At 32.6% G+C, this 15,977-nt stretch overlaps 1 protein-coding gene across 1 annotated transcript in view; it reads left to right on the top strand.

Moving 5' to 3' along the window:
• The first annotated feature begins 1,277 nt into the window (after nt 1-1,277).
• The window catches only part of LOC114338275 (facilitated trehalose transporter Tret1-like), a 63,931-nt gene continuing 49,231 nt past the window's right edge, over nt 1,278-15,977 (top strand). Inside the window, exon 1 of the mRNA XM_028288868.2 lies at nt 1,278-1,588. The gene's annotated coding sequence lies outside the window, so the exon portion shown is untranslated. The remainder of the gene's footprint in view (nt 1,589-15,977) is intronic.

The raw sequence follows: 15,977 nt of genomic DNA, 5'->3' as shown, positions 1-15,977 counted from the left end.
ATTTTTTAACATTTTTTGTAAACAAGTGGACCATGACCATGGATATCGTGTCACGTCTCATATGCGTCTGTAGATGTAATGTGACAAAAAATCTACCGACTTTTTGTTATAATTCGTTATTTTAAAACTGTCGTCTATAGACGTTGTGTCACTTAACATCAATGGAAATTAGACGTCTATAGACGTTCTGTCCGTCAACGTGTTGAATAGCGAGAGGTACATTACAAATTTTTTTTTCTTTAAACACTCTGTTCCTTTTGCACTATATGTAAAAAATAATTTGATCTTGGTGCTATGATAAGACATGGTCTCCTCACGTATCTCATGTCGTCAGTTAAAACACATATTAAAGAGTAAAACCGTCTAGTTTCAATGTTATTAAAGATATCAGAGAAATTAAAAAAATAAAATATCTATTCGCAAAATATGAGCCTACAAAACTACAACATAATATCGATGTATACCCAACTTTATGCATTTTCCTCCCTACAAGGTGTCTCACACTTTTGTTTCTGATAAAGCACATGTTAAACTATAAAACCGTCTATTTTCTTCGTTTCTAAAGAGATCAGGTATATTCAAAAAACAAACTGTTCACAAAATATAAGACTACAATACGATTCTGATGTATACTCACATTTGTACCTCGTCCTCCCTACAGGGCGTCTCAAACTTAACATAAGAAAAACATAATATCTTTTTTTCCACCCGGTATAAGTACAAAAAAGATGTTTGAGTTAACCTTTGCACAATTGTGTAAATACTAAAGAAAAAGCTAAAATATTAAATAAAAAATAGCGGAATCGGTTAATCTGTTCACGAAAAAATCAACTATGAACATGAACATAATTGTCAATATCCCTAACTTTTTTATTTACTACCCCGCGAATAAAGAGCTTCTACTGTGTTACGAGGCAATCAGGTAATAAAGAGTTAAAAAAAATACCACTTTATTAGAAGTTATTTAGTTATTTTTTTAGTTTGCACTCATTTGTAGACTTTAAAATATTGATTATTATTGCTTACTTCTTTTATTACAGTTTATGACACGATATTCTTAAAAGTTTGTGACATGTTATTCTTAAGATTTCCATAGTATTATGTAAAATAATTTCAAAAAATTGTGTGTTGTTTATAAAAAAATTTAAATCCACATTTCAGAAAATCCCAGACATTGATATCTGATTCACAGTAGCAACGATAACACGCAAAACTAATTCCCAGTAAACGCTACCGATCGATCTTTCTTGGGTTTTTCCAAGAGTTCTTCATTTCGTCCGCGGCTGGTGATGTGAAGAACCAGGTCCTTTAAACATTTATTTAAAATCATACTGACACAGGGCACAGAGCCACAGAGAGTTTAGTTCGCGGTCCCAGAGTGTAAGCATTGTGTAAGCCAGTTTGAGAGGTTGTTGGTTCTTGTTGGAAACCAGTTTTCAACGAAAATTGGGCGACTCACGATTGTGCGATTTTTTGTTCTGAAAGTTTGTATTGTATGCTCTCTTGGTGTTGGATCAATATACCTGCGTTTTTAAAGTGATTCTTATGATTTAACCGGAGTATTTTTAGATCTCTCGCTTAATTGGAGGTAAGTCATTTATATAATATTTTATAAATATTTTTATTTTATTCGTGTATTTGTTGTACACATATGAATAATTTTAAAAAATAACCTAAATAAGTTAACTTTTAAAGTTATTCATGAAGTAGGTATTAAATTAAACTCAGAAAAATGTTTATATAAAATAGAAAATATTGCGGAGAATAGAATAATCAAATAAATAATTACTTTCTATTTTTCTCAAAAAAAAAATTATTTGTTACCGATTTGAAATAAAAGTGTAGTTAAAGATGAAAATGTGATATGATATATTTATCATCTTGAATTATAACAACCCAGGTCAAAATGAACCCAGGTCAAAAATGTCAAAAATGACAATTAACAAAAAAATGAAGTTTTTTATGGCATGGACTTTATGTCATTCAGCCAGTCACAGTGTCATATGTGTAGTGTGTATGTTGAGTAAGTGTCTTGTTACTTTGCAAAGTCAACGTCATTAGCGTAAAACTGCTTGGAATTACACATGGTACACCTACGCTATTTTACTAAACATCAACTTCAGAATATATTTTTTATTCGAAAAATATAGGGAATTTTTTTTATTTCAAAATATGAAGATATTCTAGAATGATATTCTAGATATCATAAAAGTCAAATAGAAAAGTCAAATAAAAAAATAATGAGTTAATAATTGAAAATACTTTTGAATTTATCTCGGAATTTATTAAAGAAAAACATTCGCTGGGGTCAAAATTTCCCCCGCTTGGTCATCTGAAGGTTAAACAATTTTTTTAAACAAATTCAAAAAATAAATTTTTTCACTTCGTACAAATTTTTTTAGATTATTTGGGTCATTATGAGCAAAAAAGGTTTATTGTGATTTTTTTCTAAAATTGATAGTTGTCGAGTTATACATACATACATACATACATACATACTCGATTGCCTCTTTTTCCATTAGGTGTCGAGGATTCCTCCTTTATATAATACTCTCTGCCACTTCTTCCCATCTGCTGCTAAAAGTTTTGCTTCTTGCCACGATGTTCCCCTTTTCTTAAGTATTTCGTTTACACTAGTGTTCCAGCTTCTCCTTGGTCTGCCCCTCGTGCTTTTACCCACTGCTTTGGCCTCCCATGTCATTTTCACTTGTCTGTCACCACTCATTCTTATCATGTGTCCAGCCCATTTTAACTTCTTTTCTTCAACTTTTTCGTTTAGCGATTTTACCTGTTGTCTAATCTTCTTGCTCCCACCACTTTTCTTAAGTGTCACATTTCTGTAGCTTGTAATCTTTTTCTTTGTCTGTCATTAAGTACCCAGTTTTCTGCCCCATATATTGTAATTGGCATATATACGGTTTTATATACTGTCAATTTGGTTTTTCTCGATATTTCTTTTTTTTTTAGGAAATTTTTATACAGTGAATAATAAGTCTTGTTGCCAATTTTATTATGTTTCCAATTTCATTTTATTGTGTACCTTTGTTGTTTAACATTATTCCCAAATACTTAAAGAGGTCTACTTGCTCGATTTTTGCCCTTCGATTTCAATATTTACAGTTGCTTCTTTGTTGGATATTGTCATTACTTTAGTTTTTTCCATATTTATTATTAAGTTGTAGTTTTTTAGTTATTCAGCCCAGATTCTTATATTATCTGCGAGAGCCTTTTCAGTTCTTGCAACTAATACAATGTCATCAGCAAATTCACAGGCTTCAATTTTTATTTGCTGCAAATTTCTATACCTTATAGCGCATTTTTTAGTTTTTTTTCCAACACTTTTTAATAACTTCATCCATAACAGAAATAAATAACAGTGGACTCAGCACTCCACCTTGTCTAACCCCGTCGTTGTTAGAAAATTCGCCTGAGATTAAGTTACTTGTCCTGACCTAGTTTTTTGTGTTGACATACAAACTCTTTATTACACTTACAAGTTCTTTATCTACTTCCTTGTTTATCAGGCTTTGCCATATTCCTTCTCTATTGACCATGTCAAACGCCTTTTCATATCTAAAAACGCCAGGTAGTGTATCGTTTTTTAACAGTGTTTTTTCAGTAATTTGCTGTAGTGTGAATACATGATCTTGTACGCTGTGTGATGGTCTAAATCCACTTTGTATATCCGCCAGTCGAGGATCAACTATTTCTCGTAGGTAGTTTCTTTTCTAGAATGATTTCGTAGGTTTTCAACGCTGAGCAGAGAAGTGATATACTCCTATAATTACTGCACTCTTTAGTGTCTCCCTTTTTGTGTATAGGCAGTATTATTGAAATGTTCCAATCCTCTGGGATTTTTTTGTTTGTCCACGCTAAATTTAGTATGTAGGTCATGTAATTCTTGTTTACCCTGTTGTCCAAGATATTTCAATAATTCAGCATCTATTCCGTCGATCCCTTCTGCTTTACCAACTTTTAGTTTTTCTAGTGCATCTTCAACTTCTTCCATCTTTATTTTATTTTATTTTCATGAACGTCTTCTTGCCCTCTTTCAGGTGTTTCATCTGTTATCTGTGTGCGATTCTCTGCTGTTGTATTTTCATTGTTTAAAAGTTTCTTGAAATATTCTTTCCACCTTTCTATAATAGGCTCATCCTCAGTTATTATATTTCCAAGTTGAAAGACTGATAAGTTTTGTACACACTTGTAAAAATATAACATATTTTTACACACTTTAATATACTTCTTTTTCACTTTCCTTATTATATTTCCGTTTCTATCTTTTATCTGCTGTAGTTTAATTATTTCCGTTTTACTTCTCATATTCTTTAATACTCTATAAAATAATTTTGTATTTTGGGTACTATTTTCTTCCATAGTTCTTCCAAATTCTTCCCAGGTATTCTGCTTTTTTTGTTTTATCCTTGCTTTAACTTTGTTGCGCTGTTCCTTGTATTTATAGTATGCCTCTTGATTTCTTTTTTGTAAGTACATTTTCCAAAGCCTTTTCTTTTCTCTGACTTCTTTTTTAATATCGTTGTTCCACCAGCTTGTCTGCTTTTTATGATTATTTCTTCTGGTATACCCGCAAACTTGCCCTGCTGTTTCTAATAGTATTGCCTTAAATCTGATCCACTTTTCTTCCACATTTCTACTTTGTCTTCTCATTTTAATCTTTGCAAACTGTTTTTCCGTTTTCTCTATATACTCATTTCTTGTTTGCAAGTTTCTCTTGCAAGTATATATATTTTTAGATTATTTAGGTCAGTATGAGCAAAAAAGTTCTCTTGTGATTTTTGTCTAAAATTGGTAGTTTTTTAAGTTTTAAATCGCATATAACTCGACAACTACCAATTTTAGACAAAAATCACAAGAGAACTTTTTTGCTCATACTGACCTAAATAATCTAAAAACAATTATACGAAGTGAAAAAATTGGTTTTTTGAATTAGTTTAAAAAAAAATATTTAAACAATTTTCCGACAGCGGCACACTTAATAAGGACCTTTTGAATAAGTTTGTGCAAAAAATACGAATCGGAATAATTTGCCTAACGGGGGCGAGGATACAGCCTGGACTAATACTAATCATTATAAAGCTAAATCTGCTTTGGTCTAAGCTTTAAAAAGTTCTTTTACGATCTAGAAATGAACTCCCTAGTTCTAATACATACAGGGTTGCGAAAAAGTCTGGCAACACGATAATTTCTCGGAAACCGCTAGAACGAATTTTATAGATTTTGGGGGGTAATGGTTTTCTAATGCGGCCGATATTACACTGGTAATTACATTGTTGTCAAATCTTCCGTTTATCTGGAAATCTAATGAACTTTCTTGTTTAAAACGGAACACCCTGTATATTTTTATGGATATGTATGTTTTTTATGTTTTGAAGTCCTTAAGAAATACTGATTATTTTTTAATGATATAATCCATATACCTAAATGCCATAATTTCGGAGTTGTTGCTACATTTAAACAAATTATAAAAATAAATTTTTTCGGCCCGTGTAGACATTATTTTAGATTATTTGGATCAATGGTGATAAAAAAGGTCTTTTTTGATTTTTCTGTAAAGTTAATCGTTTTCGAGTTATAAACAATTTAAAATTGAAAAAAAAAAAACGAAAAATGACGACATTCAAAGTTTAAAAACACTATTACAAAAACTGATTTTTGAAATTACTAAGTACCTAAATTCAAGCTCAAACCTTTTGCTACCTATCAGCTACCTATAAGAATTTTTGGCACGTTTTACATTATTATAAAACATTGTTTTTTTTTAATTATTAATGAAGCGCATATGAGAGGACGGGCGATCGGGCTGCAATAATAACTAAACAGCACTCTTTTAAAATGAAATAAGACCAAATTGCTTATCAATAACTGATAAAATAAGGTTTGATCTTGAACTTACGCTCTTCGTAGTTTCAAAAATACCTAATATTTTTTACTTGTGTTTTTGAACCTAGAAAATCGTGATTTTTTGATTTTTTTTTTCAGTATTAAAATGTTTGTAACTCGGAAACGAATAACTTTAGAGGAAAATTACAAAAGACCTTTTTTGTTCCCAATAATCCAAAGAATCTAAAATAATGTCTACCTGGGCCGAAAACATTTATTTTTATAATTTTCTTAAAGAATTTTTTTTAATAAATGTAGCAATAATTCCGAAATTATGTCATTTAGGTATAGGAAATATAACATGAAAAATTATCAGTGTTTCTTAAGGATTTCAAAACGTAAGAAATATACAGGATGTTCCATTTGAAATAAGAAAGTTCATTAAATTTCCCGAAAAACGGAAAATTTGACAACAATGTAATTTCCACTATAATATCGGCCGCATTAGTAAATCCTTACCCACCAAAATCTTAAAAAATTGTTCTAGGTGTTTCCAAAAAATTATCGTGTTGCTAGCCTTTTTCGCAACCCTGTATATTTATTTGGTCAATTTTTATTGTGGGAACTGTAGAGTACCTACACATTTGTTAAATTTTTTCAAAAAATCGAACGAGTTTCTCTAAAAATACTGTTTCAAAAGTTTTAAGGTGATTTATGTTACACCGGGACGTGGACGACACGGCGTGCAGAACAATAGAGATCGCACGTCCTCGGCAGTTCCCGTTGTGGCTCCGTCCCGTTGTATCATGCCGCCAATGCTTTTCTTTTCATATCAGACGCAGACGATTATTCAACGTGCCCCGTTCCGTCCACGGTCCACGGTCCACGTCCCCGTTGTAACATAAATCTGGCTTTATTCTACAATAAAGTTGTTACTGCATGTCACACAGGAGTTCCTGACTCAGAAAACCTCTGGGAAAAAATTTCTCTAGAAGAATATATTTATCTCTGAATCTCAAGTAGATATTTTTGGAATCTTGCAGTGTACAAAATACAAAAGAAATAAACATGAGGGCTTTCGAACTGAAGAGAATCAATACAATATGCAGAGATAGCCAAGCAGAAATAGAGCCACTAACAAACCCTAAGCTGGATTCTAGACTCTAGGCTAATGTGGGATTGCCAAAAAGCATGGTCTCCGACCGGAAAAAACCGGAACCAAAGGTACCATAACTTTTATTTGAAAAATATACTCGAAAAACACATGGCACAATGTATAGGTATTGAACGGAAATGGAAAAGGTATTAGATCGCAGGCGGTAAACATTTTTTGGAGATAACCAAGCGACTTCAAAATTATATGGTGCCACTAGACCAACTAAACCGTGGGATATCAACTAAACCTGTATAAGGGTATCACAAAGGAATCATAAATACGTAACAATGTACGACTTTGACCTAAAAGTATCCAGTGGCGAAGCGTGACTTTTTCTAAAGTGTTATCAAAACTAGATGTAAAAAAATCTTATTGAAAAATAGTTATTTATGAAACAGTTCGTGAAGTATGCTTCTTGCGAATGCACGCGATAGTTAAAGCACGAGCGACAACGGAGCGAGTGCTATACATCGCGTAAGTTCGCAAAAAGTACTTCACGCACAGTTTCATACAATATTTTATCTACGATAAACAAATAAAAAAACTGTAACTCTTCGTCACTGGAATTCATTTCTATCCTACATTTTTTAGAACTTTGACATTTAAAAATCCTAACTACTTTCAAACCACAAAACTGTCAAAAATTTTGTTGTAAGTTAGGGTGACCAGATCATAAACTTGAAAAAAACGGGACACATCCAGGGAGCAGTAGCGTAGAATTTTTCTCTGGGGAAGGGGGTTGACTTATTTTTTTGTATTGTTTGTGAAAGACAAGTTACATTTTCCTACTTTTTTTTATATATTTTTCATATGCCCTGAGGGAAAGGGAGTTTAACCCCCAAGTCCCCTCTCTGGGTACGCCACTGCCAAGAAGGGTTTGAGACGATATCCAAACGGGCAGGATGAAACATCGTCTTTTAGCTAAGTTGAGACCTACAAATCATTTTCAATTTACCTTTGAATATGTAATTTACGTACGATCAAGACTGCGAAACAAACTAAAAAAACGCCAGAATATCATTGATCAACAATCCGTCAGAACCAAACAGCTGTTAACTGAACATCAAATAAAGCAATTTTACAAAAAAGTCAGAGCAACAAAAATAAGCCCAGCATTCAATCAAGCAAAACAAGAGGACCAAAAAACCAAAAAGGAGAAACCGTATTTGAAGAGAAACAGATCAGCAAAATATGGGAAGAATATTACGAAAAAACGCTATTTACTATGAAGAAGGAAACACACTGCGATGAAGAAATAAAACCGTAGAAGATAACGACGAAGTCGAAATTTTCACAGCAGAAGAAGTACAAAAACAAATATTAAAAACCTAGAAAACGGAAAAGCAGCAGGAGAAGATGAAAAAGTAGTGGAATTAATAAAATACGGAGGGAGAGAATTACATAAAGAAATAAACCAACTAATACAACAAATTATGGACAAAACTGACTACCAGACGATTGGAACACAGGTATTGTAGTACCTATAATATATGAAAAAAAAAAAGGAGATCGGGAGGAGTGCGAGAATTAAAGAGCAATAACTTTATTAAACACCACATATAACATTCTAGCAAACATACTAAACATGACACTTAAATAATGCGCTAAACGAATATTAGGAGAATACCAGAATGGATTCAGACCAAGGAGGTCGATGATTAATTTCACACATACAGTGAAACAAATAATTCAAAAACTAGAGAATACAACAGAGAAATTCCCCGAATATTCATAGATTTCAAAAGCGCTTTTGATATAATCAATCGGACGAAAATGATGGAGGAGATAGAGAATGTTGGAATCCCAGAAATATTAAGACAAATTATGCTAACAGTAAGCCTAAAGAACACCAAAGCAAGGATCAGTTTCAACGAACAACTTCTAAGGAGATAAATGTAAATAAATGAGTGAAATAAGGTACTCTGTCTCCCCGACACTATTTAATCTGATATTGAAAGTAATCATAAGGAGGACAAACTTGTATCCACCTTTAGCTACTTGGAAGTAACAATATGGAAAACCGGAAAAGAGAGAACAGAGGAAAGAATTCTGAAAGGCAGAAAAACATATGGAATGATTAGAAATCTGTTGAGAAACAAGACAAGTATAATATGAACCAATATAATACCTTAATAAGACCTGTTGATACATATGGGATGGAAACAACGACGATTAATAAGAAAGAGGAACATAGTATTCCGAAATTTGAACGAACAATAATGAGAACAATACTGGACCACAATGTAATAAGAGAGGGAGAAATAATAATGAAAACAAATGCCGAAATTTAAGAAACAATTGAAATTGAAGAAAAAATACGAGACATTTAGGCGTCCCGAGAAACTTTTTCGGGACACCGGGACAAATCGTCAAAAAACGGGAAAATCCCGTTTTTTCGGGACGTTCGGCCACCCTATTGTAAGTCATTGCTCATATTGTCATAAATATGACAACGCGAAAGTTAAAGATACTTGATTATATGAAAGTGTGCCAAAAAACCCATTGAAAGTGTGCGAAAAAGTAAATCCCATTTAAAATACATTGTTACTTCACGCACACTTTAAACCCTTCACTCACTGCTATCTATAATGACAGTTTTCACAAACTAAAAACTTATACATAATATGACATAAAGTAGATAACAATTATTTTGAACCTCCCAAATATAAGTGTTTGTTTTCAATCATGTGGGATAAAATTAAACAAATCACTATTCCCAAATTATATGCATGTAATTATTTATACATGTATTATATGCATGTAATAGGTATAACAATAAATAATAAACAAACTAAACAGATTATTCTACAATAAAATTAACATCAAAAATAAACAAGTAGGAAACAGAACATATTTTGAAAACTGGTGTTTATATTTTAAATCTATTTTCAATAATTTCATTCTTTTCTTCAAAATTATATATAAAAAAAATATATAAGGATAATGACTTTTCAAGTAGTTGATCGATTACGCAGCAACATTCTTCCATGTTCAAATGCACGAATAGCTAGGTACTAAACTAACGTTACCAAATTGTAAAATGGTGACAATACTGATATACACAGCGTGTCCGCGCCGTCTCTGGAGCCGTCATTCCTTCAAAATTTTCAGTCCTGGGCGATAACGAGAATCATCTTTCGTTACCAGAACTAGAAGTGGTAACGGAGTATAATAACGTGCAACGGATTCAAATCGATACATCAGTATCAGACTGCACCAACTCAAAATTTTTCAATATTGAGATAAGTATGAGGAAATGGTTAAAATATGTTTATTTATCAGTTTCAAATTACACCATCTCAAAATTCCAACCCCATTGTAAAAAATTTTGACTTGTCAACATGCAGAATCCAATATTGTTTTACAATGTCCTAGTTTCATATTGCATCACTTTGAGTTAGTGCATAATGAAACTTGATCGGTATAACTGTTGCCAGCTACTAACTCAAAATGGTCTGTGAAAGCTGTTGCACTGACCGTTACTAAATTAAATGTTCGAAACAATTCAGTGATACAGAAAGAGAAAAACTGTTAAGTATCTACTGGAGTCTCGGTGATTTAAATAGGCAGTGAGATTTTATAGTTAACAATGTAATGCCGGTTAAGCCAAAATATCAATATAAGAAAGAAGAGAGTCATAGAAGCGAAAATATAGCTAATTACTTTGAGATGAGTAATGAAAAAATTAGAGTATGTAAAGTTTTCTTTATGAATACTTTAAACATTTCGAATAGTATAATAATGAAAAAGCATGCACAACAATTAAAAAAACAGAGCTAGGTTTTGTACAGCATGACAACCGCGGAGGAAAAAAAAATGCTGGGCGACCAAGGGTGCTAGATGATGAAAAAGAATTCGTGATCAAATCTTTTCCAGTAAATGATTCTCATTATTTCGGAGCAAGAAAAATCAAATCTCTAAACTTAGCCATCGTGTACAGACTGTACCAAGAAAAATGTAGAGCAGAACTGAAAATTCCCGTAAAACTCCATTATTGCACCAAGATTTTCAACAGGGAATTTAATATTGCCTTTTTTCAGCCAAAAAAACCAGCGTTGTAAAAAGTATTACAGTAAAACCTGTCAATAACGGTCACTAAAAATGACAGGACTCTTGGCCGATATAAAAAAGTGGCCGCTAATACCAGGTTTTATAGTCCATAAATTTTGGTTTGGGGAACTTTGAAACTGGCTGGCTAGTTCAGGTAGCCGGTTTTGACAGGCGGACGTTAACATAGGTTTTACTGTACAACAACTTAAGTATGATGCACATATCAGAGAAAAAAAATTAGATTCGGTTAGAGAATTATTTAGGAGTTGGATATCAAAAATTCAAAGGAAGATGACAGTGCTCTGTAGTTTGTTGCTTTCATCTCCAACTTGTATTATCACTACCAAATGGAGATCGGAGTGATTTTCTTTTTACATGAGACGCCTAACATGTTACAACTTCACTATATTTGATATTTCTCACAAACCTAGCTATAGTTTTTTGTGGCACGAATGTATTGGAAGCAGAGGTGTTAATGAAATAAGTACGTATCTTTGACAGTATCTAAAGAACCATGGGACCTCAATATGAGCACATATTTTATTCCGATAATTGCCTGGGCCAAAACAAAAACAAGTTCATTGCTTGCTTGATTTTATATTGCTGTCAAAACTTAGCAATAAAAAGCCTAACCCACAAATGCTTAGTAGTTGGACATACTCAAAATTGAGGGTGATGCGATGCATGCCCTCATAGAAAAAGAAAAAAAAGATACCTAAAAGGAAACCCGCTCTATATTTTATCGCAAATGGTTTTGATGATAATTAGACTGGCTAAGAAAACTTCCGATAAAAATATCGGAAAAGAAATGAAAGGCAGAATTTACAAAACAGTCATCAGACCAATAATTACATACGCGGCAGAAACACTACCCGACAGTGCCCGACACAGAGAGGACAAAAAGATTGCTCGAAATAGCCGAGATGAAAACCCTTCGAAAAATCAATGGTAAGACTCTATGGGACAGAGCTAGAAGTATAGATATACGACGGAGATGCAAGGTGGATAACATTAAAAACTGGGTAAGAAACATAAGAATAGAATGGAATGACCACATAAACCGAATGACAACAAATATAGTAGTCAGGACAGCGAGAGACGGTTTTCCAATAGGAAGACGATCAGTGGGAAGACCACGAAAACGATGGAAAACGACATCTTACTAGAGGCACATTGAAAAAATAGACAGAGTCATATCTATACAAAAAGAAGAAAAAGAGAAGAATAAAACTGGACGGCCTGGTACGCTACAGAAGAAATTGCCGAAGTGTATAAAGTAAAAATTTACAAAAAATTGGGAACATTTTTATACAAATGAAGCCGGAGACCAAATAAAATGGAGATAAATACAAATTCTAAGAGTTGAGAAAAACCAGCCAAACAAAATAATGTAACAGAAGTCTTATTTTGACGAAAATTATAATGTCATAAATATTTGATAAAACAGAAAGAGCATGGCTTATGAAGAACCATCTCTCACCTTCTCCAATAAACCTCATGGAGTGCCACCACTTAAAAAATGTTATTTGTTGTCGCTCTGCTCCTCGGGTTGAATACCCAGAATCCACTGTGAGTTTTTTCAGAACTTACCAACTTCTGCCGCTACTGAAGAAAGTGACAATTCAGAATTATTTTGATTTTATTATATTTTTTCATAACAAGGAACAATAATAATATTATAAGAAAAAAATACTTAAATAATTTTATTTGATTTCCATACAAATACCCTATACAAAATGCACTAACTGTTAAAAAATGATGTGTCAAGAGTTTCATAGTGCACCAACTCAAAAAAAAATCTGAATTCTTTAAAAAAAAATTAATCAAAAATTATCATCTAAAAGAACCATAAAATAAGCATCTATTTCCCAAATTTTGTTCCATTTGAAAAACAAATGGACCATTTACAACAGGTTAAAAATATTTGCTCCCAGAAAAAATAAATTAAAGCTGATTTGTGAAGAACTATGTTTTTTGAGTTGGTGCACTCTGATACTGATGTATCGAAATGTATTCGCATGTAATCTCGCCAATATTTTCGTGCGTCTAGTTGGCTATTTACTGAATTAGGTAGGTACTACGTATTAACAAATATTTCTGTTGGTAAAAAATATAAATGGAATTATTTCATAGTAGTTATAAAATATTTATTTGCAAGATTTTTAACTGTTACCAATGGTAACAGTGGTTACATGGACGCTTCGCCAGTGAAATTATCTCTATCTTTTTTTACTCTTACGTCTACCTAAGCACTAAACATGTTATATTTACCTTATAGTCTAAGAGCTACTGAACCCTCCGACTAACGGTCTTCCTGTAAGGCTAGACATTTATATAGTGATAATTCATAGCACACCAAGGCTAAAAACCATGACCTGGCAGGCATCAGCCCTGCACGTGAATCGAAAAGTGCATAGTTTAGGGGAAAAGGGAAAAATAAACTTTCTCCTGTAAGGTTTAAATTTAAGTATGGATTTGAGTAAGTCATTTAGAAGAAATGTGCACAATGCCAGGCGATTCTGAACAGCATAAGACCTTGCCAGGCGAAAGGAAAGATTAGGGGTTTTCCCTAAAATTATTTTTTTTGCTACGAACAAGGTTTTTGAATCATTCCAAACAGTAAAGGTCTTTAGTGATTTTTCTCTTAGATTAATAGTTTTTGTTATACAGGGTGTCCAGAAACTCTCCAACAAACAAAGACAGGAGATTCCTCAGATAATTTTAAGACAATTTAACCCAATTCACCTAGTCCGAAAATGCTTCCTAAGAGAGCTAGAGCTCTTTGAAGATGGCGCCATGTAATTAGTTTTTCTTAAATACCTCCAGAACGCTTCTATCTAGAAAAACAAAAATTTGTATACGTATTTACTTTCCAGAAATAAATCGATTCCATCCATTGCGAATTTCTAGTACTGGTCATAGGCGTCCGTTTTGGGTAGAGCAACGGTTATTTTATCGCATAACTTTTTTGTCTTTAACTTTTTAGCATTTTTGATACTTGATTATTAAATTGTGAGGTATTCTAGTACTAAAAGGTACTCTTACTTTAAGTCGGTAGGACACACCGTTTTCTAGAAAAATCGATTTGAAAGTTTTTAGTTTTGGGAATTTGAAAAAAATTGAAAAAAAATAAAAAAAAAACGATGTATTTTACCAACTCAAAGCAAGAGTAACTTTTAGTACTCGAATATCTCATAATTGAATAATCTAGTGTCAAAAATAATTAAAAATTAAAGACAATAAAGTTATGCTATAAAATAACTGTTGACCTACCCAAAACGGACGCCTATAACGGTTTCTAGAAATTCGTCATTAATGAAATCGATTAATCTCTGGAATATAAATAAATGTACCAGTTTTCATCTTTCTAAATAGTTTGTTTTTCTTTTTGTTTTGAAATTCATAGAACGAATAATTTTCAAAACGATTTTTCTAGAAAACGGTGTATCCTATCGACTTAAAGTAAGAGTACCTTTTGGTACTAGAATACCTCACAATTTAATAGTTCAGAGTAAAAAATGCTTAAAAATTAAATACAAAAAAGTTAGGCGATTAAATAACCATTGCCCTACCCAAAACGGACGCCTATGACCAGTACTAGAAATTCGCAATCGATGGAATCTATTTATTTCTGGAAAGTAAATACGCATACCAATTTTCGTTTTTCTAAATAAAAGCGTTCTGGGGGTATTTAAGAAAAACTAACTACTTGATGTCATATCTTCAAAGAGCTCTAGCTCCCTTAGGAAGCATTTTCGGACTAGGTGAATTGGGTTAAATTGTCTTAAAATTATCTGATGAATCTTCTATCTTCGTTTGTCGGTAGAGTTTCTGGACATCCTGTATAAGCCATTAAAAATTTTGAAAATTGCGAAATCGGCCATTTTTAACCCTAAATCGGACATTTAACAAAAAATTTCACTGTTGACAAGGTAGGTAGATATTCTTTAAACATTGATTGATAAAATCCCGAAGAGTTTTTGCAATACAATATCGAAAACCCCTTTGTTTTTTTTATTGCTAATCAAGCGGGCGCGACACTGTAGTATAAGTGAGGACATTTGATTTTGCATAAATTCATTATCTCGAGAATGGGCAAATTTGAAGAAAAATTCTCAGACAGGTCGATTTTTATTCTTAAATTAGGACTTTTTGGCATATATATATATATAATACTAGTAACGTCATCCATATTGGCGTGATGACGTAATCGATGACTTTTTTAAATGAGAGTAGGGGTCGTGTGATAGCTCATTTGAAAGGCTATTTAATTCTCTATTCAGTAATATAAACATGAACATAATTATTTATACAGGGTGTACAAAAAAAAATTTCTTCTTTTTTTCTAAATTAATTTAATAAAAAAAATTGTGTACACCCTGTATAAAATTATTTATCTTCTGAGCTTTTTAAGTTGGAAAAAATAAAGCATAACAGAGTAGCGAAATACTCGACAAGGGAAATCTAAAAATGCATTTCACGTCCTGCCATTCACCGTGATAATAATTTTAGCCAATTATTTCCCTTTATATCCACAAAAGTGAATAAAGTGTAAACTAAAAGAAAGTATAGGATGGTTTAGATTTGATTACAGTACAGCACCTCTACTATGTGCTTATACGTATTTCGGAATAGCCCTTTCCTCGTCGGAGCACCTGGGTAGAGGCACTGAACTGAAATCAAATCCTTTCATCCTTTCCGGGTAATTACCAAAATAATTACCAAAGATATTACTAGCACCATCTATGAATCGAAAGTTGAGTCAGGAAATAATTTGGTAATTATTTTGATAATTACCCGGAAAGGATGAAAGGATTTGATTTCAGTTCAGTGCCTCTACCCAGGTGCTCCGATGAGGAAACGGCTATTCCGAAATACGTATAAGCACATAGTAGAGGTGCGCTGTACTGTAATCAAATCTAAACCATCC

Source organism: Diabrotica virgifera, chromosome 6 (assembly GCF_917563875.1).
Source record: "Diabrotica virgifera virgifera chromosome 6, PGI_DIABVI_V3a".
Taxonomy (NCBI): Eukaryota; Metazoa; Arthropoda; class Insecta; order Coleoptera; family Chrysomelidae; genus Diabrotica; species Diabrotica virgifera.
This window is presented reverse-complemented; position numbering and strand designations above follow the sequence as displayed.